The sequence below is a fragment of the Bufo bufo genome, chromosome 2, assembly GCF_905171765.1.
Source record: "Bufo bufo chromosome 2, aBufBuf1.1, whole genome shotgun sequence".
NCBI classification, from domain to species: domain Eukaryota; kingdom Metazoa; phylum Chordata; class Amphibia; order Anura; family Bufonidae; genus Bufo; species Bufo bufo.
In genome coordinates, this window is record NC_053390.1 from 49315117 (window position 1) to 49341873 (window position 26757).

A 26757-nucleotide genomic window follows, 5' to 3' on the forward strand; every position below is an offset into this window, starting at 1 on the left:
TAATAGCGGCATCGCCGCTCACCATTTGTGTTGATTCCTCAAAGGTGCATAAAACCTCACAGAGGTCAGACATCTATGCCCACTCGTCGCTTGTGAAAGCAGAAGCTGAATGGAAAGGAGACGACCATATTGCAGCTGGTATTCCACTACTACTCTCTGCTGCTCACAAAGCCTGGCCAACATGTGGAACGTGGAGTTCCAGCGCGTGCTCACGTCCCACAACAGTCGGTGAGCTGGCAATTGTAAGCGCTGCTGCAGCGTTGCCAGACCGGTGGCAGCTGTAGGTGACTTTCGGAAATGGGCACACACGCGGCGCATCTTCACCAGTAGCTCAGGCAAATTGGGGTAGGTTTTGAGAAACCGCTGAACCACTAAGCTGAACACGTGGGCTAGGCATGGTATGTGTGTGAGCTTGCCAAGCTCCAAAGCCTCCACCAAGTTACGGTCATTATCAGCCTGGTTGTAGGTTGAGTGGCGAGAGCCACAGCTCAGTCTGGTCCCTTATACCCTGCCACAGCTCTGCGGCGGTGTACTGTTTTTCACCTAAACATATTAGTTTGAGCACGGCCTGTTGCTGCTTCCCCACTGCAGTGCTACACTGCTTCCAGCTAATGACTGATGGCTGACTGGTGCTGCAAGATGAGAATTCAGAGGTGGAAGTGGAGGAGAAGGTGGAGGAGGAGAAGGGGGTGTTGCAGCCACTAATTTAGGTGGTGGCGGAAATCCTGATGGAAGTAGGGCCCGCAATCCTTGGCGTCGGTAGCACCTGTGCCATCCCAGGGTACGACTCGCTCCCGGCCTCCACAACATTCACCCAGTGTGCCGTCAGGGAAATGTAGCGTCCCTGGCCACAAGCACTTGTCCATTTGTCAGATGTTAAGTGGACCTTTCCAGTAACTGCGTTAGTCAGGGCAAGGGTGATGTTACAGGACACATGCTGGTGTAAGGCGGGGACGGCACACCAGGAAAAATAGTGGCGGCTGGGGACTGAATAATGAGAGACGGCTGCTGCCACCAGGCTGCGGAAAGCCACAGTGTCCACAAGCCTAAATGGCAACATTTCCAGGGCCAGCATTTTGGAAAGTTGCGTATTTAGTGCTATGGCCTGTGGGTGGGTGGCTGGGTATTTGCGCTTTCGTTCTAAGGACTGGAGTATAGACATCTGTAAGCTGCGCTGGGACACAGAAGTGGATGTGGTTGCTGATGGTGCTTCCGAAGGTCCAGGTGCAGGGCAGGAGGTATCCGGGCCTGCGTCTTGGACAGGGGATTGGCCAGCACATAACACAGGGGAAGAGGAGGCAGTGCTGTGACCCGCAGACACCGATTATGGACACAGGCGTTCTGCCCACCTATTAGTGGCGGATCATGCTGGTGGTGGTGAGGTTGCTAGTGTTCACGCCCCTGCTTATTTTGGTACGGCACAGGTTGCAAATGACCATTCTTTTATCATCCGCACTTTCCTCAAAAAAGCGCCAGACTGCGGAACACCTACCTCTTAGCAAGGGAGATTGCTGCAAGGGGGTGCTCCGGGGAACAGTTGCGGGCCTGTTTGGTGTGGCCCGCCTTCTCCCTTTTGCCACCCCACTGCCTCTTCCAGCCTGTTGCGGTGCTGCGGATCCCTCCCCCTCTGTACTGCTGTCCTCGCTTGGCTTGCCACCTTCCTAGTTTGGGTCAGTGATTTCATTGTCCACCACCGCCTCTTCCACTTCCTCACTCTGGTCATCCTCCAGACTTGTTGACCTAACAAGAACCTCACTTATTGACAACTGTGTCTCATCCTCATCATCAACCTCTTGAGACACTAATTGCCGTTGACTTATTGGCAACTGTGTCTCATCATTATCATCCACCTCATGAAACAGTAATTACTGTTCCCCACCATCATCTTCTTGTGACTGTGGATGCTCAAGAGTTTGGGCATCGGTGCACACGATCTCCTCATGTCCCTCTTCAAGCGGGCTTGGCGAGAGGCCCAAATCAAGGAATGGCGATAAAAAGAGCTCCTCTAAATATCCAAGTATAGGATCACTTGTTTGGCAAGATTCTCCATGGTGGGAGGAAGGAGGATCAGGGTGAGGATTCTGTTGACCAAACTCTTGGCTACTGAGAGTGGAAGCATTATCTGCTGCAATCCAACCGACTACTCGGTCGGTTGTATTGCAGCAGACCCTATGACCCTATTATTTGAACAGTCCAGTTACAGCCCGGTTATTTGCACACTGCATGGCACTAGACCGTACACACTGCATAAATCTATTCAATTTTCCCCTGTAGGAGTCTACTAATTCTGGCTTCCTATGCAGATATTTATACACTGTATGGCCCAGTGATGTGTGCACTTTATGGCCCTATTATCTACGCCCAGCTTGGCACTGTTTTTGTAACTCATAACATGCTCGGCCCAACTCCACCAACATACTAATTTTATATCCACAGTAAGTAGCTGGATGCACTATAAATATGATGCATAGGCCATACAGCAGCACTATTTATAATGGGTACATTTGGGTACAGGCAGGATGGTGGGTCTTGCACAAATTGCACCACCTACTGTTCACCCAGGGTATTTTCACCAGAAACCATATATATTTCTTTACACCTACTGCATATAGTCAACACAAGTCAACGACATGAAAGCTCCTGTGGGTCACAGAGAAACATTCACCGCACGAGAGTGTTATCAACACTCAACTAACCCCCCCCCCCACAGCCCCAAACCCATTTCCTCACTATTGTCACGCAGACACCCCCCAAGCTGTATGTAATTCATCGTCTAGGTCTGCAGCGTCTATGAATCAGCTTACCGTAGGCTAGAGCCCTCCCACATATCTCAGATACTTTGGAGAGGAGCCATGTTGCGCCGCGTCTTATTGTACACAGCTGTGCACTGTGGTTACGGATCCCATATGTCCTTGTTTTCCAAGCACCGGTTTGGTTTCATCAATTGTAAACCTTTAGATATAATCTGCTTTTTAGACTGGATCCACTTGGGACACTTCCTGTCCATTTATGACCACAGTGACCGCAAGGTCTTTAAAGGGTCTTCATAAAAGCATTTAACCCCTTAACAACCATTATATTTGTCACTGTAGTATATTCAGGGGATTATGGAGAGAGCGTGGCAGTAGCAAACTGTACTCATAAATCTCGGACCAGTGCCAAACCACTGTAAACCATTGCATACTGGAAATCAAGATCACAGACTTCACCAATGTAAGAGATCAGATCATTCTGACCTTTACTTCCCCTTTAAAGAGGTTGTGTCACAAAACATATACTACATTTTTCAAATCAGCACCTGGATCTGAACACTTTTGTAATTAGATGTGATAAAAAAAAAATTGTACAGCCAGTGAGCTATTCAATAAAATGTATCTGTATACTGTTTGTTCTTTTGCTTATTTTTTTGTCCGTCTCAGTGAGCTGGTCGAACGCGCTCAGTTTACATCTTCAACTGCCACCGGCCATATGCTCTGTTATAAGCTGTAGCAGTTACAGGGAGAGAGCAGCAGCAGAAAGGACACACCCACTCAGCTGTGATCGTGAGAGAACTGCAGTAGAAAGGGCACGCTCCTAAGCTGCAAGGCTAAAGATAAATCTAGCAGAACAATTAGAGCAGTAAATGTGGAGATCTCCTGACCCATGTGAGGTACAGGGCTGGTTCTAGCTTTATTAGAAAGATTTTGTCATATACCGTACAATGTCCGATTCTCATTTTTTACATCCGTAACCCCTTTAAAGTAGAATCAGCATATAAGGCCGACTCTTCCTGTAAGGATATTGGCATCTTCGGGGCAATTTTTTTTAGGATAGCATTTTACTCATTTTAGGCTAAAATAATTTTTTCAGTTTGTTTATTTATTAAAACTTTTCAGCATTTTTTTTTATACAGGAGGTTAAAAATCAGTCTATTTTCAGACTGTTCCTTCCGAGACCCGTCAGCTGATGGCTCATGTTAAGCCTCATCTCTGATCTCCTGACCTCATAAACACTCATTTAAGCTATCAGTTTGATAAGAGTTTAGATATAATAAAAAAGGGAAAAAAAGCCCCAAAAGGTGTCCATAGCTTTTAAAAGTTGATTTAGAAGAGCAGATAATCGTTTAAAGAGGTATTCCCATCTCAGACAATGGGAGCATATCGCTAGGAGCCGCACCTACATCGACAATGGATCCCTGAAGGTTGTGGAGTGCATACTGCGCATGCACAGCCAAAAATATTTCCGTCCGCCCCATAGAAATGAATGGGAGCGGTGGCTGCGCAAGCGCATTGCACTCCCACTAACTTCTATAGGGAGAACGCTTGGCAGTGGCCAGACCCTGAAAACCCCGTGGTCCTCTGGCTACCACATTCCCCGCTCCGTTCTCTGTATTTCTATCAGACAAAGGAGGCATATCCAAGCAATATACCCCCATTGTCTAAGATGGGAAAACCTCTTTAAGAAGCAAAAAGGGATTGCTTGGGGTTAAGCATGACAGAAACTATTTTGCTGCATAAAACTCAAACATTAAAGGTGTCCTCTGCTATGGATGATCCCTTTTGTTGGAATGGTCGATACACTGATCCAGCTGCTGAGATCCCCAGTGATCGGGCGCAATCTGTGGATGAACCAACTGTGCAATTTTCCTGCAGCGCCACCACAGGAGAAATGAGGCATGGCACTGTCCCCACTGAAATCAATAGGCTATTCAAAGGAGTCCTCCAGAGACAGAGACACTCTTTGTAACCGCTCTTGCTGATAGATGAGCATCCTGAGGATCAACAATAAGGTATAAGGAGGCAATGCAGCATTTATTACTCTCTTTGAGCATGGCAAGCACCTTATTATCTGCCTTGTAGATATTCCTAAACATAACCTTTAATTACCAGTCACTGATCGGGAGGCTATTCTTCATTTCTGTGACCCCCCTTGACCCCACTTTGTATACCTGCACTGATTTCATTACAAGCCACGGTTTTAATTGCTGCGCCAGACAATGCCATTATCGAGCACACTTTATTAATATGACACTAATACGTTCCACACCTCTCACGGAACACAATTTACAATTGATTGCTTTTGCCTTTTGACATCTCGGATATTAGTGACAGAAGTAATGTGACAGCAGACAAGCTGGAGTGTTTTTGTTTTTTAAATCACCCGGGGATGAGCAGCGAATATGGACACAGTAAGGTCAAGTTCAGAATGTCTGACTCTTTTCTTACCCAACAGACTCTCAGGTAACAGGGTTGTACAGGTTTAGAAAAACATGGCTACTTTCTTTCAAACATAGCACCACACCTGTCCACAGGCTGTGTGTGGTATTGCAGCTGAGCCCCATTCACTGCAATCCCAGATACAGCCTATAGACAGATGTGGCGCTGTTTTTTGAAAAAAGCTGCCATGTTTTTCTAATCCTATATTTCTGGCCTCACTCCATCCCAGTGATCGCATTATTATTATTATTATTATTATTATTATTCTTTTTTATATTTTTAAAGGGCTTGTCCAGGATTTTGATATTTGATGGTCTATCCTCAGGATAAGCCATCAAAATTAGATTGGCGGGGACCCACACACCCACCGGTCAGCTGTTGCCTTGTAGCTCTGGTTTCAGAACCACACAGCATAATAGACCCCTTCTTTTCCCCCTCCCTCCTCCACTACATTATCAACCTTTTTTATCGGAAAACCCCAGCCCTTACCATTTGAGAGATCGAACAAAGGGTGGCGACAACCAACACTAAATGATAACCTCCAAATCATCAATCTGTCTACCCATATACTGACAGATAAGGAACTAAGTGTACTAAAGAGAGGCTTATCGTTCGTACCTACCACCAAGTTTGATACTTTCAAATGGGTCAAAGACCTAAACCTTTTTTGCAGAAGACTAAAATGGCACAAATTTTACCAGAATACGAATAAAAAAACATGTATTGACTTAGGAATTAACCCGGAAGACTTTCCTGACTTTCAGACTCTAATGGACCTGTGGGATGAAGGGTCTAAAACACTCGGTGAGGGTCCCTTCACTAACCTTCGCCCAGTTAGCTCGAAATTGCCACCCCCAGTAAACTCTGAACATATTGACATCTTCCTACGGTTGGTAATCTCCGATCTTGAGCAACTCGACTCAAGCCAACAATTCTACTACAATCTGTCAGGATGTGAGTTTCGAGCACTCAGAGATCTGGAGACGGATAGGAAGACTGTCCTAAAACCTTCTGATAAAAGGGGGTAACCTGGTGATACTCGATCATTTAAAATATAAAAAAATGTGTCTAGAACTACTAAATGACAAAAAAAGCTACAGGGTTTTATCCTGTGACCCATCACCGGTATTTTTCTCACAACTTAAATCCCTCCTCCAACAGGGTCTTGAGCAAAAGGTAATCAGTAAATCCGAATATTCCTTCTTACTTCCAAATACCCCGCAACTGGCGACCTTTTATGGGCTACCAAAGGTCCATAAAGGATTAAATCCCCTTAAAGGCTGTCCAATTGTCTCCGGAATAGGCTCCATTACCCACCACTGTGGAGTATACCTGGACAAAGTATTACGGGATTTTGTGTCATGCTTACCCTCTTTCACCAGAGACACAATGGATTTCTTGCGCAAAATCGAGACCATTCCGATTGACCAGGATGTCTTTTTGGCCCCTCTCGACGTAGAATCATTATATACGTCGATACCACATGATAAGGGACTGGCAGCAACTATGCATTCTCTCATATCCAGGGGAATACAATTTCAAAATCACAACCAATTCATTATAGGCTTGTTGGAGTTCACACTCACGCATAATTTCTTATTTAAAGGGATTCTGTTATGAGATTTGAGCCCTATAAGCTAAACATATGGCCAGGTCCGTACTAATAACATGAATCCTAAACTGCCCTTATTAAACCTGCTTGTGGCTCTATTAGCCCAAAAAACTGGTTTTTATAAGCTGTCACTCACCTACCTAAGGTGCCCAAGGGGCTTTACGTTAACCCAGGGTGCCCGCCCACACCCCTCGCCGTCTGGTGCCCAGCGCCGCCTTCCTCACCTCAGCCCCGCCTCCGCAATCCTCCCGTCCCTCTGCTAGATCCGGCGACTGCGCACTAGGCTCAGCCTGATGCGCCGCGGACTCCTGGCAGCGGCTTCGTTGAGCGAAGTGCGCATGCGCACTTCGCTCAACGAAGCCTCTGCCAGCTTATAAAAACCAGTTTTTTGGGCTAATAGAGGCACAAGCAGGTTTAATAAGGGCAGTTTAGGATTCATGTTATTAGTACGGACCTGGCCATATGCTTAGCTTATAGGGCTCAAATCTCATGACAGAATCCCTTTAATGGTTCCTTCTATCACCAGCTCAGGGGGACAACGATGGGGAGCCCTTGTGCCCCGACATATGCTCCCTTGTGCCCCGACATATGCCAACCTCCTCCTGGGCTGGTGGGAAGATAAGTTTGTCTTCCCGGACAATGAGGCATGGTGGAATAACAATATCGTGTTTTGGACCAGATATATCGACGATATATTCTTGATATGGAACGGCAGTAGAGATGATTTTGGCAAATTTATTAACATTCTTAACCATAATGATGTGGGGCTTGGGTTCACCTATGACCTACAACCAGTATCCATCACATTTTTAGATGTGGAAGTTAAAAAGCAAGGTGGAAATCTTACCACCACGGTTTTCAGAAAACCCACAGCCACAAACAACATCCTCCATTGGACCAGCCATCACCCTCCAGCCGTTAAAAGAGGGATCCCAAAGGGTCAGTACCTGCGTATGCACAGGAACTGTTCTAACAACGAGTCATTCTATCATGAATCCAAAAAGCTCCAGAATAGGCTCCTACAAAGGGGATATCCCCAACCCATTTTGAGAGATGCTTTCAAAGTAGCTGCACAAAGAAATAGAAGCAATCTACTGGTAGCCAGACAAAAAGAGCCAAATGACAATCTTATTCGGATCATTTCGACTTATGATGCCGCAAACAAAGACGTAAGAGCTATCCTTAAGACCTACTGGCCCATCCTTACGATGGATACTGATCTCTCCAAGGCTATATCTCCCTATCCACTTATTACATACCGTAGAGGGAGAAGCCTTAAGGATAGACTAGTACATAGCCACTATACCGGTCCTTCAAAAGAAGGCACCTGGCTTGATAGAAAACCGATGGGTGTCTTTAAGTGCGGTACCTGTAAGGCATGTAACTATATCCGTACCACCAAGACGGTGATCTGCTCAGCAACTAACCATATCCATACAGTGAGAGATTTTATCAATTGTAAAACCAAGGGTGTAATCTATATAGGACAATGTACTTGTCCTAAGGATTACATTGGTAAAACTTTCAGAGAGTTGAGACGGCGCGTGTGCGAGCACATAAACTATATAGCCAAGCACAAGGAAACACCCATCGCCAATCATATTAATGAGCATCATAATGGCGATCTAAAGTCCATTGTTTTCTCTGCACTTGAGACTATTCCTCTACCTTTGAGGAAAGGCGACTGGGACCGAAAAATCTTGCAAAAAGAAACAGAATGGATATACCGTTTTCGGTCCCATTCGCCAATTGGTCTCAATGAGAGACTAACCTACACCTGTTTTTTATGACCTGTTCTTTCTCCCTATCCTTTAACCCTGCCTCGACCTCTAGTATTAATATGAGTCCAAAGCTGCACTGACTGGCACGTGAAGTGCCGTATTTCTTGTGATGACATATACCTAGTTATCATCTATCCTTTTTGGGACTCGACCTGGTCATCCACCATAATGTGGATGACTCGCTCCTCTCCCACCACCAATGTTTATATTTAACAGCACTTATCGCCTTTTTGTTTATCTACTTTCACAAAAATACACAAAATATATATATTTGGCTGTCATTTGCTATACTTTAACGTTGGGTGCGCCCCAGTGATAAATTTATTCTTCTATGTTTAGTTGCATAAATCGTCTCACATCTGTGTATATAACACATGCCTTTTAAATCTTGTAAAGCATGTAGTTACCTCTATTCGTATCTATATAGCGACATATGTGCTCCAAATCAAGGATGTGACGTAACCATGCGTCCCAAACCACTGGAAGTGACGTTTTTTATGCGTTCCAAATTCCGGATGTGACGTCTGCTTGATCGTCACAGGACCGGAAATGACGCCGGGCAGGTATCTAAGGCGCCAGGCTTTAAATAAGAAGCGCACCCAAACTAATTTCAGCCGTGTTAGCTCCGTCATCAGGCGGCGTACGCTCGGTCCAAGTCCCCATCAATAAGTAACCACTGTGGGTGATGTTTATTTCATACTGTGACCTTCAGGTATATATCACTCTGATGTGGAAACGTGTGACTGGACCATAATCATATGGGAGCTAAGTATCTTCGTTTTCTTTGATCATTATCCACTATTTATGTTACACATCTCTATTACTACCCCCTGATGAGCTGTTGTTGCGGTAGAAACGCGTCGGGGTCTGTGTGTTTCTATTTATATATTTTGTATCCTGTATAGGCATCGCCAGAGACTAATCTTTTAGTCCAACCTATAATATGGGATATAGGGCTGGTCTAGGGGTATAATAGGTCTAGGTACGAGGACAGGGCACCCCCACCATTAGGAGGTGTCCCTGGGCTGAGTTAGCCATAGGGTCGTAACTAGGGACATAATTGATCCCTTTTACATCAGTGACCCACATACCTGTACCAGCAATGCCTATATATCTCCCCTTGTAATCCGGCCCTCGATAGGAGAAAAATCTCTTTAATTTTTTTTTTGTTTTTCCGTGGCGTTAACTAGCACGGTATTAGTCTGTGTAAGCGATTTTCACTAGGGCAATTTTAGCCTATTACCAATTTATAAAATTAAAGGTATTTTTAACAGAACATGTCTAATTCAGATCCACACAGCATAATAGTTGCCAACTGTCCTGAATTTGCTGGGACCGTCCCTGTTTTTCAGAGACAGCCCTGGCAAATTAAGGCTATCCCGGGCCGAAAATCGGTATGGCAAATAATAACACAGCTCATAAGTAGGCATTCCCAGGCAGAGTCGAGTGCTCCCTGCGGTGGGGTTTTGTGGATGCCCCAATTTTACCAACCTAAATTTTGGCAAGTATGCTCAACAGCTCCACCCATTGTGTAGTGGACGGAACACATCCGGACCTAATCCAGACACGCTCGTCTGCAAGGGCCTTAACCTCTTTCTGACATGGCAATTTTCCCTTTATGCATTTTAGTTTTTTTTACTACCTGCCTTCCCAGAGCCTTAACTTAAAGGGAGTCTGTCACCTCCATGTGGCCATATACAGTGCTTACATTGCCCTATAGCACACCTATACATGAATGTAATGGTACCTTTGTCTTTACACTTGCAGAAGCTGGAAAAACGTACTTTGATTGATATGCAAATGAGCACTCGCAAGTGCCCAGGGGCGGCGTTCACTGTGTTGGTGCCCTTTTTTCATTGTTCCCCCGCCCCAGCCTCTGCATATGCCCGCCCTCCTATTCCCTTGCTTCATTCTAAGGTCCGGCCGAGATCCCGCGCCTGCGCACTGCCTCCGGGCCAAAGCATGCGCACTGCGATGCCCATTGCATCATTTAAACTACTGCGCATGTGCCAGAAAACGCCACATTGCCGCTGGTTTTGTGCCGTTCGTCGGAGCGTGCGCAGTAGTTGAAGCGATGCCGTGCCAACAATGGGCATCGCAGTGTGCATGCGCGGGAACAATGAAAAAAGGCAGGGCAGCCTGGGCACCAACACAGTGAACGCCGCCCCTGGGCCCTTGCGAGGGCTCATTTGCATATCAATCAAAGTTAGTTTTTCCAGCTTCTGCAAATTTAAAGACAAAGGTACCATAACATTCATGTATAGGTGTGCTATTGGGCAATGTAAGCGCTGTATATGGCCACATGGAGGTGACACACTCCCTTTAAAAAAGAAGAATTAAGCTAGGCTACGTCTACACGATGACATTTGTCGCGCGACAGATAGGGCACAACTACACTGCAACATTTTGTTGCACTAATGTCGCGCGACAATTTTTATAATGGCAGTCTATGGTGTCGCACTGCAACATGCAACATACTGCGACGCTACAGTCACAGAAAAATCCATCTCGAATGGATTTTCTGCAACTGTTGCGTCGCAGTATGTTGCATGTTGCAGTGCGACACCATAGACTGCCATTATAAAAATTGTTGCGCGACATTAGTGCGACAAATGTCGTCATGTAGACGTAGCCTTAGAAATACAGTAAGGCAGGCCTATACAAAATAGAATTTTTTTTTTGTGGTGCGGAAGCACGATGAGAAGCCACACGGAAGCACTGATCCATAGTGCTTCTGTGGGGTTCCGTGCCTCCGTTCTGCACCACACCTTTCATTCGTGAAGCGGCGCACAAACGGCTGGGGCACGTATACTGTAAGCTGCAGTTTTTCCACACAAGAATCCATGGAGAAAAACCGAATGCTACCCACATTGTATGCAGGTAGCCTAATGCTAGCCAGTGCAAGCCGGGGGCTTATACACTCAACAAGTTCTGGCCTGAATGTCGGTGTTCCTCCAGACAAAAAATGCATGCTGCTGCGTTTTTAGCCTGGCCAACTGCCACAGTTAATGGCTTACAAAAAGAGCCAGAATTGCTGCTTTTTGTTTATTTGCCACCAAAAAAAGGGAATAAAAAGCATTTAAAAAAAGCGCTATGTACCCCAAAATGAAAACCACAAGGCGTCACACAGAAATCGAGCCCTCACACAGCTCCGTTCTATTCTACAGAAGTGAGCTAAGCTGCAATTACTTTTTTAATGTTCGCCCTGTTGGTAAAATTCCCTAGAAACTGCCCGTGATGAGAACATAGTCCTACCACTTTACTAATCACTGGTCAGACCACACATGGAGTACTGTGTACAGTTCTGGTCTCGTGTGAACAAGGCAGACATAGCAGAGCTGGAGAGGGTTCAGAGGAGGACAACTAAAGTAATAACTGGAATGAGTGGACTACAGTACCCTGAAAGATTATCAACATTAGGGTTATTCACTTTAGAAAAAAGACGACTGAGGGGAGATCTAATTACTATGTATAAATATATCAGGGGGCAGTACAGAGATCTCTCCCATCATCTATTTATCCCCAGGACTGTAACTGTGACGAGGGGACATCCTCTGCGTCTGGAGGAAAGAAGGTTTGTACACAAACATAGAAGAGGATTCTTTATGGTAAGAGCAGTGAGACTATGGAGCTCTCTGCCTGAGGAGGTGGTGATGGTGAGTACAATAAAGGAATTCAAGAGGGGCCTGGACGTATTTCTGGAGCTTAATAATATTACAGGCTATAGCTACTAGAGAGGGGTCGTTGATCCAGGGAGTTATTCTGATTGCCTGATTGGAGTCGGGAAGGAATTTTTTTCCGCTTAAGTGAGGAAAATTGGCTTCTACCTCACAGGTTTTTTTTTTTGCCTTCCTCTAGATCAGTGGTTCTCAACCTTTCTAAAGCCGTGACCCCTTAATACAGTTCCTCATGTTGTGGTGACCCCCAACCATTACATTTTCCCATATGAGCCGCTGGCGCGGCTGGGTATGACATAGTTATGGGGGATCTGTGGATGGCGCTGTGTTGTGGGGGATCTGTGGATGGCGCTGTGTTGTGGGGGATCTGTGGATGGCGCTGTGTTGTGGGGGATCTGTGGATGGCGCTGTGTTGTGGGGGATCTGTGGATGGCGCTGTGTTGTGGGGGATCTGTGGATGGCGCTGTGTTGTGGGGGATCTGTGGATGGCGCTGTGTTGTGGGGGATCTGTGGATGGCGCTGTGTTGTGGGGGATCTGTGGATGGCGCTGTGTTGTGGGGGATCTGTGGATGGCGCTGTGTTGTGGGGGATCTGTGGATGGCGCTGTGTTGTGGGGGATCTGTGGATGGCGCTGTGTTGTGTGGGATCTGTGGATGGCGCTGTGTTGTGGGGGATCTGTGGATGGCGCTGTGTTGTGGGGGATCTGTGGATGGCGCTGTGTTGTGGGGGATCTGTGGATGGCGCTGTGTTGTGGGGGATCTGTGGATGGCGCTGTGTTGTGGGGGATCTGTGGATGGCGCTGTGTTGTGGGGGATCTGTGGATGGCGCTGTGTTGTGGGGGATCTGTGGATGGCGCTGTGTTGTGGGGGATCTGTGGATGGCGCTGTGTTGTGGGGGATCTGTGGATGGCGCTGTGTTGTGGGGGATCTGTGGATGGCGCTGTGTTCTGGGGGATCTGTGGATGGCGCTGTGTTGTGGGGGATCTGTGGATGGCGCTGTGTTGTGGGGGATCTGTGGATGGCGCTGTGTTGTGGGGGATCTGTGGATGGCGCTGTGTTGTGGGGGATCTGTGGATGGCGCTGTGTTGTGGGGGATCTGTGGATGGCGCTGTGTTGTGGGGGATCTGTGGATGGCGCTGTGTTGTGGGGGATCTGTGGAGGGCGCTGTGTTGTGGGGGATCTGTGGAGGGCGCTGTGTTGTGGGGGATCTGTGGAGGGCGCTGTGTTGTGGGGGATCTGTGGAGGGTGCTGTGTTGTGGGGGATCTGTGGAGGACGCTGTTATATGGGGGATCTGTGGAGGACGCTGTTATATGGGGGATCTGTGGAAGACGCTGTTATGGGGGATCTGTGGAGGACGCTGTTATGGGGGATCTGTGGAGGACAGTGTTATGGGGGATCTGTGGAGGACACTTATGGGGGACCTGTGGATGACACTTATGGGGTGGATCTGTGGAGTACGCTGTTATAGGGGATGTGTGCTATGACACATAGGGCCATGAGGGGGGCCAGCATAAGACATATAGCATCTTATGCTGGTCCCCCTCATGGCCCTATGTGTCCCCTCATGTGTCCTAAACTGCGCACATAACTGTCTTTGCGTGTAAAGTATGTTACTCCTGTGTGAAACAATCTCTCTCCTATTTGTAGCGTTATACTACCCTACCTCGTGATATTTCCCTACCTCCTGACTTCCTGTCGCACTGCTAATGACGTGAGGAGGCATTCCTGAGTTTTGACGATCTGCGCATGCGCAAACCGACAGTTTATGGAAAATCTCAGCGGAGTTCAGCTTTACACCGGGACACTGCGCATGCACAGGAGAGCCTTAGTAGGGAAATATTACGGCCCAGTGCGCAAGCGCGGCTAACTCCGGCCGGCGCATGCGCAGTGTCCCGGTGTGAAGCTGAACTCCGCTGAGATTTTCCATAAACTGTCGGTTTGCGCATGCGCAGATCGTCAAAACTCAGGAACGCCTCCTCACGTCATTAGCAGTGCGACGGGAAGTCAGGAGGTAGGGAAATCTCACGAAGTAGGGTAATGTAATGCTACAATCGTGCAGCCCTAATAGGAAGCCTCAGGCGACCCCCCGGAAAGGGCCGATCGACCACCAAAGGGGTCGCGACCCCTAGGTTGAGAACCGCTGCTCTAGATCAACTTGCAGGATAACATGCCGAACTGGATGGACAGATGTCTTTTTTCGGCCTCATAAACAATGTTACTATGTATTAGTCAAATTTTTTTCAGAACTATTTTGGGGCACATTAATTAATATTTAAATTTTTTTTATAAATACTACATTTTTTACACTTCACTCCAAATCATTAGCTAGTTTATTTATTGTATAGATAGTTATGCTGATGGGTATTCCAAATAGGCCAACAGTACGTGATATATTTATAAAATGTTCATGGATTAAACTTAATTTTGGATTACTGTGACCATCATCAGTATAGCCATAGAATAGGGGATGCAGATTGCAGAACGGGATAGCAGTCGCTCCTGGGTCCTGGTACCCAAAAGCATCTTTACCACCTAAGAAGACCTCAGTATTAGAAAAGGCAAGTGGAGACTTTCTCACAAAATTTGAGACCCTGGAGCGTCTAGTTATGCCAAATTGGAGCTGAACAAGTAAATTGTGATTGATCAAATCAAAGAAATTTTACAATACAAAAAGATATGAATTTTTCAGACGGGATACAAGGCGTTCCTCTTATCTCCCTGCGGCTTTGCAGTTCAGATTAATGTAGACATACAGCCCCAGAAGCTGAAGGATGCAAATGATCCCGACGCCCGAGCTTGGCTGGACAGACTTCACAGCGCTCTATAAAAGGTCCCATGTGAAATAATTCACTTTTTCTGCTCATTGTTCTACATTGACAGGAAACATGAAAGCTCTGCAGATACCTAGAGGTCTCCACACACTGCAGAGCAAGGACAATTAGAGATGTGTGGGTATGTTGCCATAATTAATTACATTTCTGCCTCACGGCTTTAGATCTCTGGAGACGCAGCAGTAAAGTATGCAGCACAAGAAAAAAAAGCTGGACATGGCTGCTTTCTTTTAAAAACAGCGCCACGCCTGTCCACTGGCAGTGAGTGGTATTACAGCTCAGACCCAGTTACTTCAATAGAGCCAAGCTGCAATACCACACACAACCTCTAGCAACCATGTTTCTTTTTAACCCTTGCAAGCATATTGATAGGGAACTAAGCATTTTGTGCCCATTTATCTTTAGGCTTAAGCTCAGTAGTCATGGATGTAGCACATAGAAATTTGTAAATTATGGCATAATTTATGTTCAGGGCAGATCTAAAGGGTACATCACCTGTTACTGAAATATCAATGGTCCTTATGCTTGCACCTCCAATCCCACTCTTGGTGCCCAGACATATGAAAAGTTTATTGAGTGTTATTGTTATTTGGGCACTATATGGTTATAGGACTGGGCACTACATAGTAATGGAGCCCGTGGGCATTCACTGAATGTACTGCATAGAGCAGGAACCAACCAAACGCTGACCCTGGTAATGGTAATATTATAACTGTAACAGGGTGACAAGACTGGTTTTAATTCTCAGTCTCATGTGCGCAAATGCAGTACATGTGTCCTATACATAAATTTGGGCTACTAGGGAAAGCCTGTGAGTCCTGCTTCCCCTGCACAGTCATTCAGAAAGCCAGTGAGTCCTGCTTCTCCCAAACATTCATACAGAAAGCCAGTGAGTCCTTCTTCTCCAAAAAACTCAAAGAAAGCCTGTGAGTCCTGCTTCCCCTGCACAGTCATACAGAAAGCCAGTGAGTCCTGCTTCCCCTGCACAGTCATACAGAAAGCCAGTGAGTCCTTCTTCTCCAAAAAAATCTAAGAAAGCCCGTGAGTCCTGCTTCCCCTGCCCATTCAGAAAAAGCCTTAAGTCCTGCTACCCTCACTCACAAAGCCAGTGAGTCCTGCTTCCCCTGTCCACTCATAGAGAAAGCCTATAACTCCAGCTTCCCTCAAAGCATGCGAGTCCTGTTTCCCCTATCCACTTAGAGAAAGTCGGTGAGTGAAGCAGGACTCGCATGTTTTGTCTATCAGAAAAACTGGACCCACAGGTTTCTCTATTAATGGGCGAGGGAAGTAGGACTCAAAGGCTTTCTGTATGAATGGGTGGGGGAAGCAGGACTAATTGGCTTTCTCTATCAGGGATTGTTTCTCTGCATAATTTATAAATATCTCCATTGAAACACTTAGTATATGTTTTGAATAAAATGCATAGGCCCACTTACCATGTCGTGGTGGCATCATATAAGCTGGTCCCTACTCTACTTTGGCACAACGCCACACGATGACCACCGCTGCCACAGAACCTGCAGGTGGAGAGACCCAGCAACCTAACACCCCCATGGCACTGAGCCACACCAACCCACAGGCACAGCATCACAACAACAGCCACAATGCAGGACAGCACAATGTGAATAGATCTCAAAAGCTCACCTCTCCAAAAGAAAGACTCACAGGTTTCTCTATGAATAGGCCGCAGGGGAAGCAGGACCCACAGGCTTTTTCTATGAATAGGTGGGGCAAGCGGGACTCACAAGCTCCCTCTATGAATGGACAGGGGAGCAGGACTTTATGAGTCCTGGCAGTAGCTTCCCTGCACACAGCACGTGGTTGATGAGGAAGAGGAACTTCTACATATCATGGACTCCATTAACCTGACACCCTGGTATTTACTGTTCTTTGCCACTTACTTAATTTTACACCTGATGAGTAAACTTGAAGCTCCTGAAACCAAATAAAAAAATCTTTAACATGGCCCTCAACTACAATACAACATTTACAGTACTGGCCTCTGTTTATAGGGCAGATGGACCTTTGGACCTCCTCAGTCCTCAAGTCCCAGGTGCCACCACTACTACTACACCTCATAAAGCTACAATCCTGTATAAGGCCTCTTGCACACGACCGTATGTACAGTATCCGGAAAAAATACGGATGACGTCTGTGTGAATTCTGTATTTTGCGGAACGGAACAGTTGGCCCCTAATAGAACAGTACTATCCTTGTCCGTAATGCGGAAGATAATAGGACAGGTTCTATTTTTTGCGGAACGGAAATACGGACATACGGAAACGAAATGCACATGGAGTAACTTCCGTTTTTTTTACGGACCCATTGAAATAAATCGTTCCATATACGGTCCGCAAAAAAACCCCAGAAAGGACACGAAAAGAAAATACGTTTGTGTGCATGATTTGCATGTTGATTTCACGACCATCCCTATATTACTGGACATTTTGATGAAGATCTACTCACCTTTATAACGTTTCAGTAGATCTACTGCCAACTCCTCCTCATCCCTCAGACAAGGTCCCGTCTGTTGTTGTCTCTTCCCTGTCCAGTTTGCTGAACCTGAAAATAAATCACACATTTTATGAAACATGCTGAAAAGTAATTCATATTATAGTACAAAAAATATATATGTATATGAAACCCATTTGTAAGAGTACAGAACACTCTAGAAGGCAACCCAATTGCTGCATTATCCAATTTTCTTCAGATTTACAGATGAAAATTAAAGGAACAATGCTACTAATAGAATCTACATATTAAAAAGTAAAATCATTATGCAATGTAAGGGAAATTAACATGAAAACACGAGTCATCTTCAGCCAATTTCTAAAGGGTTTGCCTTTTTTGGACAATTCCTCCCTTTTAGAAGCGTCCCTTAAAAGATGAACGGATTATGTTGTGCCCTGCTGCTGGAAATCCATTGATCAGATGTAATCTGCAAGAAAACCAGGCAATTAGCGTTCAATTTTCCTGCAGCGCCTGCACAGGAGAAATGAAGTATTATATATATTCACCTCAATGCTGGAAAGGACAGGTCCTCCACAGTGAGATACGATTTTTCTAGCCCCACTTAAGGGTCTACGAAAGCTGAATGCTGCTGCCTTTTGAACACGTAGCCCCATAATTCTGGTTTTATGATCTATGTAACGACCCCAAGATCTAATCTGTAGTTTTCCACTAATTGTTAAAACAAACCAAATTAGAAAATCTACACAGGAAGAGAATGGTAAACAACCTAAAACCCCCGTGGAGGAAAAATTACCAAATTTTTCCAGTAAAATGAATCTGTATTAGCAGCATATAAAGTATATGTGCACGTATTCACAGCGCATATGGTATACAGCAGAGGTGCGGAGAATAAAGCAGATGGATAGGTCAGTGAGACACATGTGAGGATAAATGTGTTACAGAAGATACGAGTAAAATCATATTAAAAAAACACTGCTAAGATTATCCACTCCACAGACTGAATGCTGGAAATTTAATTCTGTATGATTGGATTTTTTTTTAAAGGGGAACTCAACAATTTACAAGTTTACGGTTAAAAGGGAAACAGTCAGCCCCTATTGGAAAGACTATCAGCAGATTTGTTCTCCAGTACTATCTCTATGCCGATGACACCCAACTATATGCTTCTTCCCGTGACCTCACCCATGCCCTACTACAGAACACCAGTGACTGTCTGTCCACTGTCTCTAACATCATGTCCTCTCTATCTGAAAGTGAATCTTTCAAAAACTGAACTTCTTGTGTTCTCTCCATCTACTAAACCTACCTAAACCGGATATCTCCATCTCAATGTGTGGCACTATCATCACGCCTAGGCAGCAGGCCCGTTGTCTTGGTGTTATGTTTGACACTGATCTTCCATTACCCCCTATATTCAATCTCTCGCCCGCTCATGCCGCCTGCATCTCAAAAACATCTCTAAAATCCGCCTCTTCTGAATGTGGAAACAACAAAAACTCTAATTTTTGCCCCAATCCATTCCCATCTTGATTACTGTAACTCAGTACTAATTGTCCTCCCCTCATAAGACTCTCTCCTCTCCAATCTATCCTGAACGCAGCAGCCAAGCTCATCTAACTGCTACTCCAATGCCTCTGCCATGTGCCAGTCATTGCACTGGTTGCCCATGCAGTACAGGATTCAATTTAAAGTCCTTATTTTCACCCACAAAGCTCTCCACAGTGCCACACCCCCCAGTGCCGCACATCTCCTCACTCATTTCTGTCTACCAACCTACCCATGCCCTCCGTTCAGCTAATGACTTAAGATGACATCCACCATAATCCAAACCTCTCACTCCCGTCTCCAAGATTTCTCTCGAGCTGGACCAGTTCTCTGGAATGCTCTACCCCAAACAATTAGGTTAATTCACAACATATATAGTTTTAGGCTCTCCCTAAAAACACATTTTTAGCTTAGCCTCTCTCATCCCCCGATCAAACCCTTGTCCATTCACGCCACCCCCCCCCCCCTTTACAATTACTCTTCTGACCGTCGCCACACCCCAGGGTCCTCATTCAAAGCAGGGCCCGCATTCCTCTTGTTTTGAATGTTGACCCATTTGCTGCCATGTTATTTATTACTCTGTTTGTACTTGAACCACTGATTGTACAGCGTTGCCGAATATGTTGGTTGTCGCGATTGGTGTGGGTGTTACCACCGATCAAACCAAAATGAACAGAGCATCAGGTTGTGCATGTGCACTGCCAATCCTTTCATTTCTGTGTGACTTCCCCAAGTACAGCGCTTGGCTATTTCCAATGGGGGTCCTAAGACTGGGACCCCCACCGATCTAATATTGGTTAAAAGAGTGTTCCACCCTTTAGATACAGATGACCTATTCTTACGCTTCCTTCTCTGTCTACTGTTCTATTTCCAGCGCCGGTGGCTGCCGAAAAGAGTTGATTGGCGGGGGTTTGACACCCAATATTGATGACCTAGGTTAGGTGGTCAATATCTAAAGGGTGGAAACCCCCTTTAAAGAGCAAAGAACTAGAGAGGGGCATACTCATAAGGGTATATTTACAAGCTGCAGTCATATTGTAGACTTCTTTCAGTTAAGGAGATAATCCTAGATGCCCAAAGGCCCAGTGTCCCTATGATAACTCTACCCAAGCACAAGGATAGGATGTGTTACCCTGGAGGTGGACACTGAAGTTCTTTTCAGAAGAGAACTGTCATTTCAAGCTCTGCTAAAGAAGACAATTTATTTTCGCATTTTTCACACACTTAAGGGATTGCCCGGTTTAGAAAACCCACTTTTGTACACAGTAATAGAGAATTCTGAATGAAATTGTCCTCTGTTCAGGATCCTCATCTCTTCTCTTGGTCAGAGCAGAGGATTGATACAAAAAGCATCTCTTGCTCTGGAGGACCAGTCCTGACTTGCATTACACAGCCAGATCATTCATATGAATGGACACAGTGTAATGCTTCATTTCCCCTGTTGGTGGTGCTCCAGGGAAAGTGAACACTTACTGCCAGGTTTTCACACAGGTTGCATCTGATCGCTGAGGGTCTGAGCAGAAGACCTTGTATGATCACCTTCTTGTCAAGGGACACTTTTAACAAGAAGGGATGCTGAGAAGTGGAGAACCCCTTTAACCTTTATTATCTATTATAAACGGTTCACCAAGCTTGTGTGATTTTCCTCCCATATGATGAATAGGAAGACAACGACTAAAACCTGGAACTAGGCCAAGTCTGAAGTGGGTCATGGACTCCAGCCTGCTTCCTCTATGTGGACAGCAGGGGCCCTTAAATGTCCATTTGCTCTCCATGGAAACCAAGGTACGAGTGTGCTAGCCTTCAAGGGTAGAGGAGAGATGGCAGGCTTTCTTTAAATATTGATATGTATACTCATTAAAACCTGGAGAACTACAAAAATGGGCCAGAAATAATGTTCAAAGAATAAAATAAAATCATAGAATGAAACCAACAGACAAAAGACAAGAAGAACAAAGCTGAGGACAAGATTCTCCCCTACCCTTTAGTGAAATTATTTCCTTCCAAAGAAATGGATGATGACTTGCTGAGCCATATGTTCCATTATAATACCTGAACTTATCTTTCTGGAGTGCAGACAGCAGCGCGATCATAATGAGCAAATATACTGTATACAGGAGCAGCGTGTGTACACAGCCCAGGCTCTGAAACTGCATGACAAAATGGGCCCAGAAATAGTCCTCTATATATACATGAAAACAGTCCAACAAGACTCAGCGTGACCCAGTCTACAGAACTAGAGCAATGCTGGGGATTCAGGCCAGGCGACGAGGAAGAAAAGTTAAACCTCATTATATATTACCTAGGACAGTATTATAGCAGATATATTCTTGTACATAGGAGCAGTATTATAGTAGTTATAGTCTTGTATATAGGAGACAGTATTATAGTAGTTATATTCCTATACATAAGAGCAGTATTATAGTAGTTATATTCTTGTACATAGGAGGCAGTATTCTAGTAGTTATATTCTTGTACATAGGAGCAGTATTATAGTAGTTATATTCTGGTACATAGGAGGCAGTATTATAGTAGTTATATTCTTGTACATAAGAGCAGTATTATAGTAGTTATATTCTGGTACATAGGAGGCAGTATTATAGTAGTTATATTCTTTTTAAGAATGTTCCAAACAGTTGTTTTGGCCGCGCCTAATGTTTTTGCTATCTCTCTGATGGGTTTGTTTTGTTTTTTCAGCCTAATGATGGCTTGCTTCACTGATAGTGACAGCTCTTTGGATCTCATCTTGAGAGTTGACAGCAACAGATTCCAAATGCAATTAGCACACTTGAAATGAACTCTGGACCTTTTATATGCTCATTGTAATTGGGATAATAAGGGAATAACACACACCTGGCCATGGAACAGCTGAGAAGCCAATTGTCCCATTACTTTTGGTGCCTTAACAAGTGGGAGGCACATATGCAAACTGTTGCAATTCCTACGCCGTTCACCTGATTTGGATGTAAATACCCTCAAATTAAAGCTGACAGTCTGCAGTTAAAGCACGTCTTGTTTGTTTCATTTCAAATCCATTGTGGTGGTGTATAGAGCCAAAAATGTTAGAATTGTGTCCATGTCCCAATATTTATGGACCTGACTGTATGTTCTTGTACGGTACATAGGACCAGTATTATAGTAGTTATAGTCTTGTACATAGGAGGCAGTATTATAGTAGTTATATTCTTGTACATAGGAGGCAGTATTATAGTAGTTATATTCTTGTACATAGGAGGCAGTATTATAGTAGTCATATTCTTGTACGCAGGAGCAGTATTATAGTAGTTATATTCTTGTACATAGGAGGCAGTATTATAGTATAGTAGTTATATTCTTGTACATAGGACCAGTATTATAGTAGTTATATTCTTGTACATAGGAGGTAGTATTATAGTACGACACATATTCTTGTACATAGGAGGTAGTATTATAGTACGACACATATATTCTTGTACATAGAATGCAGTATTATAGTAGTTATATTCTTGTACGGTACATAGGACCAGTATTATAGTAATTCTAGTCTTGTATATAGGAGGCAGTATTATAGTAATTATAGTCTTGTATATAGGAGGCACTATTATAGTAGTTATAGTCTTGTATATAGGAGGCAGTATTATAGTAATTATAGTCTTGTATATAGGAGGCACTATTATAGTAGTTATAGTCTTGTATATAGGAGGCACTATTATAGTAGTTATAGTCTTGTATATATGAGGCAGTATTACAGTAGTTACATTCTTAACCAAATCTCTTTTTATTGATCATGTTACATAAAGCCATAAGAAAAATTATACAGGACACACTTATTTGAGCATATTAGATGACGGTTCGTATCAAACATATAAAACATGTTGTACAATAGGGTATCAAGTAGTCATATCGCCTCTGGCCAGGCAGGCATCCAGCAACATATACAACAAAAGAGAAAATACAAAAAGTTGGTTGAAAATGGGGTGGGGAAAAAGGAGTTGGGGGGGGGGGGAATCTGCTCTAGTTGCAAGGGTTCCTAAAGTTCTTCCAGGGAAGCCATGTCTTAAGGTATTTCGTGCGAGAGTATGACTCCCAGTGGGCCAGCTCTTCAAACCTAGACAACTGGTCTACCTTTTCCATCCAACCAGGAATGTAGGGAGGGAGGGTCTGTCTCCAGAATAGAGGAATCAGTAAGCGGGCAGCTGTAATGAGTATGGTGGGCAGATCTGATTTGGCTGGGGTGAGCGATACATTAGGGCACCAGAGTAGAACCAATTTTGGATCCAATAGAATAGAGGCGGAACAAATCTTGTTTAGCAGAATCTCAACTTGGTTCCACGGTGTGGGGCGTACATAGGAGCAGTATTTTAGTAGTTATATTCTTGTACATAGGAGCAGTATTATAGTAGTTATATACTTGTACATAGGAGGCAGTATTATAGTAGTTTATATACTTGTACATAGGAGCAGTATTATAGTAGTTATATTCTTGTACATAGGTACATAGAAGCAGTATTATAGTAGTTATATTCTTGTACATAGGAGCAGTATTATAGTAGTTATATTCTTGTACATAGGAGGCAGTATTATAGTAGTTATATTCTTGTACATAGGAGCAGTATTATAGTAGTTATATTCTTGTACATAGGAGCAGTATTATAGTAGTTATTTTCTTGTACATAGGAGGCAGTATTATAGTACTTACATTCTTGTACATAGGAGGCAGTATTATAGTAGTTATATTCTTGTACATAGGAGCAGTATTATAGTAGTTATATTCTTGTACATAGGAGGCAGTATTATAGTAGTTATATTCTTGTACATAGGAGCAGTATTCTAGTAGTTATATTCTTGTACATAGGAGGCAGTATTATAGTACTTACATTCTTGTATATAGGAGGCAGTATTACAGAAGTTAGATTCTTGTATATAGGAGGCAGTTGTGTTTTTTTGTGTCCCTTACACCACTTTTACGCAACTCACTTCAGTTTTGAAAACTGGGTGCTAAAGTGGACGTGGCTAGCTATGATAATGCGTTTCACTCCTCATTTATCACTGAGACTTTTTAAAAAGTGGCAAACTCACTTAAGTACAAGGGTGGCATAGGAAAACCAGAGTAGCATTCGGTTTAAAGATCCACAAAATGTACAATCACAATTCAACGCTGTACTCTAACACAAGCTAAAGGAAATCTGACTTCTAATATTACCCTTGTGATAAATTCCTCCTCTGTCTTTGTGAATCTTACACAAATGGAGATGTCCTATGACATTTGATAGATATGGCTTTGGAGGCAGAGGTATGGGTTCCTTCAACCAACATCTGCTTCCCAGATACTTTCATATCCATCTTGGATGCAATTTTCTGTCTTGTATCACTGGGAATAACGGATGCAGAGAAATATATTATGTTGTGAACAGATGAGTGTGGATCAATAAACCCCCATTAACTTACACCTTAAAATTCACATAAAAATCTCTCTCTTTCTTTATAATGGGATTCTGCTTGTATTAAACATGAACGTTGCACAAGTCACGTGAGGAGAACAAAGCAATTTACAACATGGCGATCAATTCCTCTTCAACAATTTATCTACAAGCTAGCACAGCATTTAAGACACAAGTCTGGCCCTAAGTGCCTCGGTATATTATCCTTTACAATAAAGAATGTCGATCGCCTGATTTCAAGGAATATTCTTTGGATCGACATAAAGTCCCCAATGTCTGTTCCAAAAGGATGTAGACGTGACGTCACATGGCCTAAGCTGTCACTGAGTGTCACGGCCAATTCATACAGCTAATCATCAGGGGTGCCGGATGTCAGATTCCTGACGATGTCACATTGATCCCCTATCCTAAGAATAGGACATCAATATGAAAATTGCGGGAAAAACACCTCAATATGAGTTGGAATTTGGCCCAATTCCAGGGAAAATTGATTTGTTACCAGAAAGCATGAGGAAATTCAGCTTCGCGGCGAATCAAATTTTCCCTTAAAATTGGATTGAAGTATTTATTTTTTGCACAAAAAATACCCTAAGACCTATTTCACACGACACGTCAAAAAATGGGACATGTCCTATTTTTGGCCATTTTTACGGCCAGATTGACCCTATTGAAATCAATGAGCCTATTTTTAAGGGCCGTATAGACAGGAGTGTACCTGTCTAACTGCCTTTAAAAAAAAAAGGGGAGAAGTGGCTTTTAGGGGTTAAAATGAAAAAGCAAAATACTAATCTTATCAACTTTAATGCGTGAGGACACTCGCTCCTTAAACTTCACTCTTCATTGGACCTGAGCTCCCAGCATCGTGTCACATAATCACACTGGGAGAGCAGGTCCTACAGCATCCAGTGAGGAGAAGGTGTCCATGAGCATGCAAGTGGAAGAGTTGTTTTTTTTTGTCTGCACTGGCATGGGTCGGGGGCTAAAGGGGGCATTTTATAAAACAAGGTCATTATACTGGGGGGCACTTTGGGGTTTAAACTACTAAAGGCACTGCCAGGATTGGGATTTTAAAAAAAATTCATCCGTTTTTTAATGGTCGTTAAAAACTGATCCAAAAATGGTTGCAAAAAGGCAGTTACAAGCGGGAAAAATGGCCAGAAAATAGATGTACGGTATTAACCAAGAATATACCATGGAGTCAGAATTGACTGTGCACAGAATACACCACGAGGGCCACGATGGTAGACCGGGTCACTGGTCTAATGTATTTTGGTGTCACAATGGACAAACCACCGTATACAAATGGACCATTATGGTCAAAGCAATGCAGGACAGGTCCTCCAGAGCAAGAGACAATATTTCTAATCACACTTTGTAACCACCAGCCAAGAGAGGAGGATCCTGATAAGGAGAACCACCCTATTAAATTAGAATGCCCATACAGGGAATGAGTTTCCTAAAGCTGGACAACCCTTGTAATGTTGACTGTAGCCATCAATAAAGTCAGTTGTCATCTATATGGCCTGGTGGGAGTCAGCTACAGCCTTTATAATCTACAGACCTATCTGCCCTAGGGAACACTATATACTTTAACTGCTGGTCTGGTCTACAGTAGGATTAATTCAGTAAGTGGAGCTTGTAATATTCAACTAAAGCATAGGATGTTGTCACTTTTACATCCCAGAAAGTCACAGGTCATCTCCAACAACTTCAAAGAAAACATCAAGCCGGCACTTTCTTAGCAGAAATACTTTTCTAGTAATTACAGAAAATCTTCAAAAGATGAACTATGCAAGTGACAGTAAACAGATAAATACTACATGTGTCACACAGAAGGGAAAATCAATGTTAATCTTTTGAGAACTTCACTAATCTCTGAGGCCTTATTACTTCGGTCCACACAGACCCATTTCTGAAAAAGTAGGGGTGGGCGATATGGCCTAAAATCTATATTGCGATATAATTTTAAGCGATATATATCGCTATATATTCTATATTTCGGGGGGGGGGGGGAGTTAAACGTTTTTTAAATTTATTTTTCACTTTTTATTTAATAGCTATTAGCCTCTTTAGGGGCTAGAACCCTTGTCCTATTCACCCTAATAGAGCTCTATTAGGGTAAATAGGACTTCACACTCTCCCTGCTGCCCTGTGCATAGTGCACACAGCAGCAGGGAGCCGACTATGGCAGCCATGGCGCTGCCATGGTAACCGATCGGAGCCC

The 26757-nt window shown here is 44.1% G+C and overlaps 1 protein-coding gene across 1 annotated transcript in view; it reads right to left on the reverse strand.

Annotated features, from left to right (window-relative positions):
• Positions 1 to 26757, reverse strand: part of RAB27B (RAB27B, member RAS oncogene family) — a 124125-nt gene that overhangs the window by 82711 nt on the left and 14657 nt on the right. The window contains exon 2 of the mRNA XM_040421048.1: positions 17563 to 17658. The gene's annotated coding sequence lies outside the window, so the exon portion shown is untranslated. The remainder of the gene's footprint in view (positions 1 to 17562; positions 17659 to 26757) is intronic.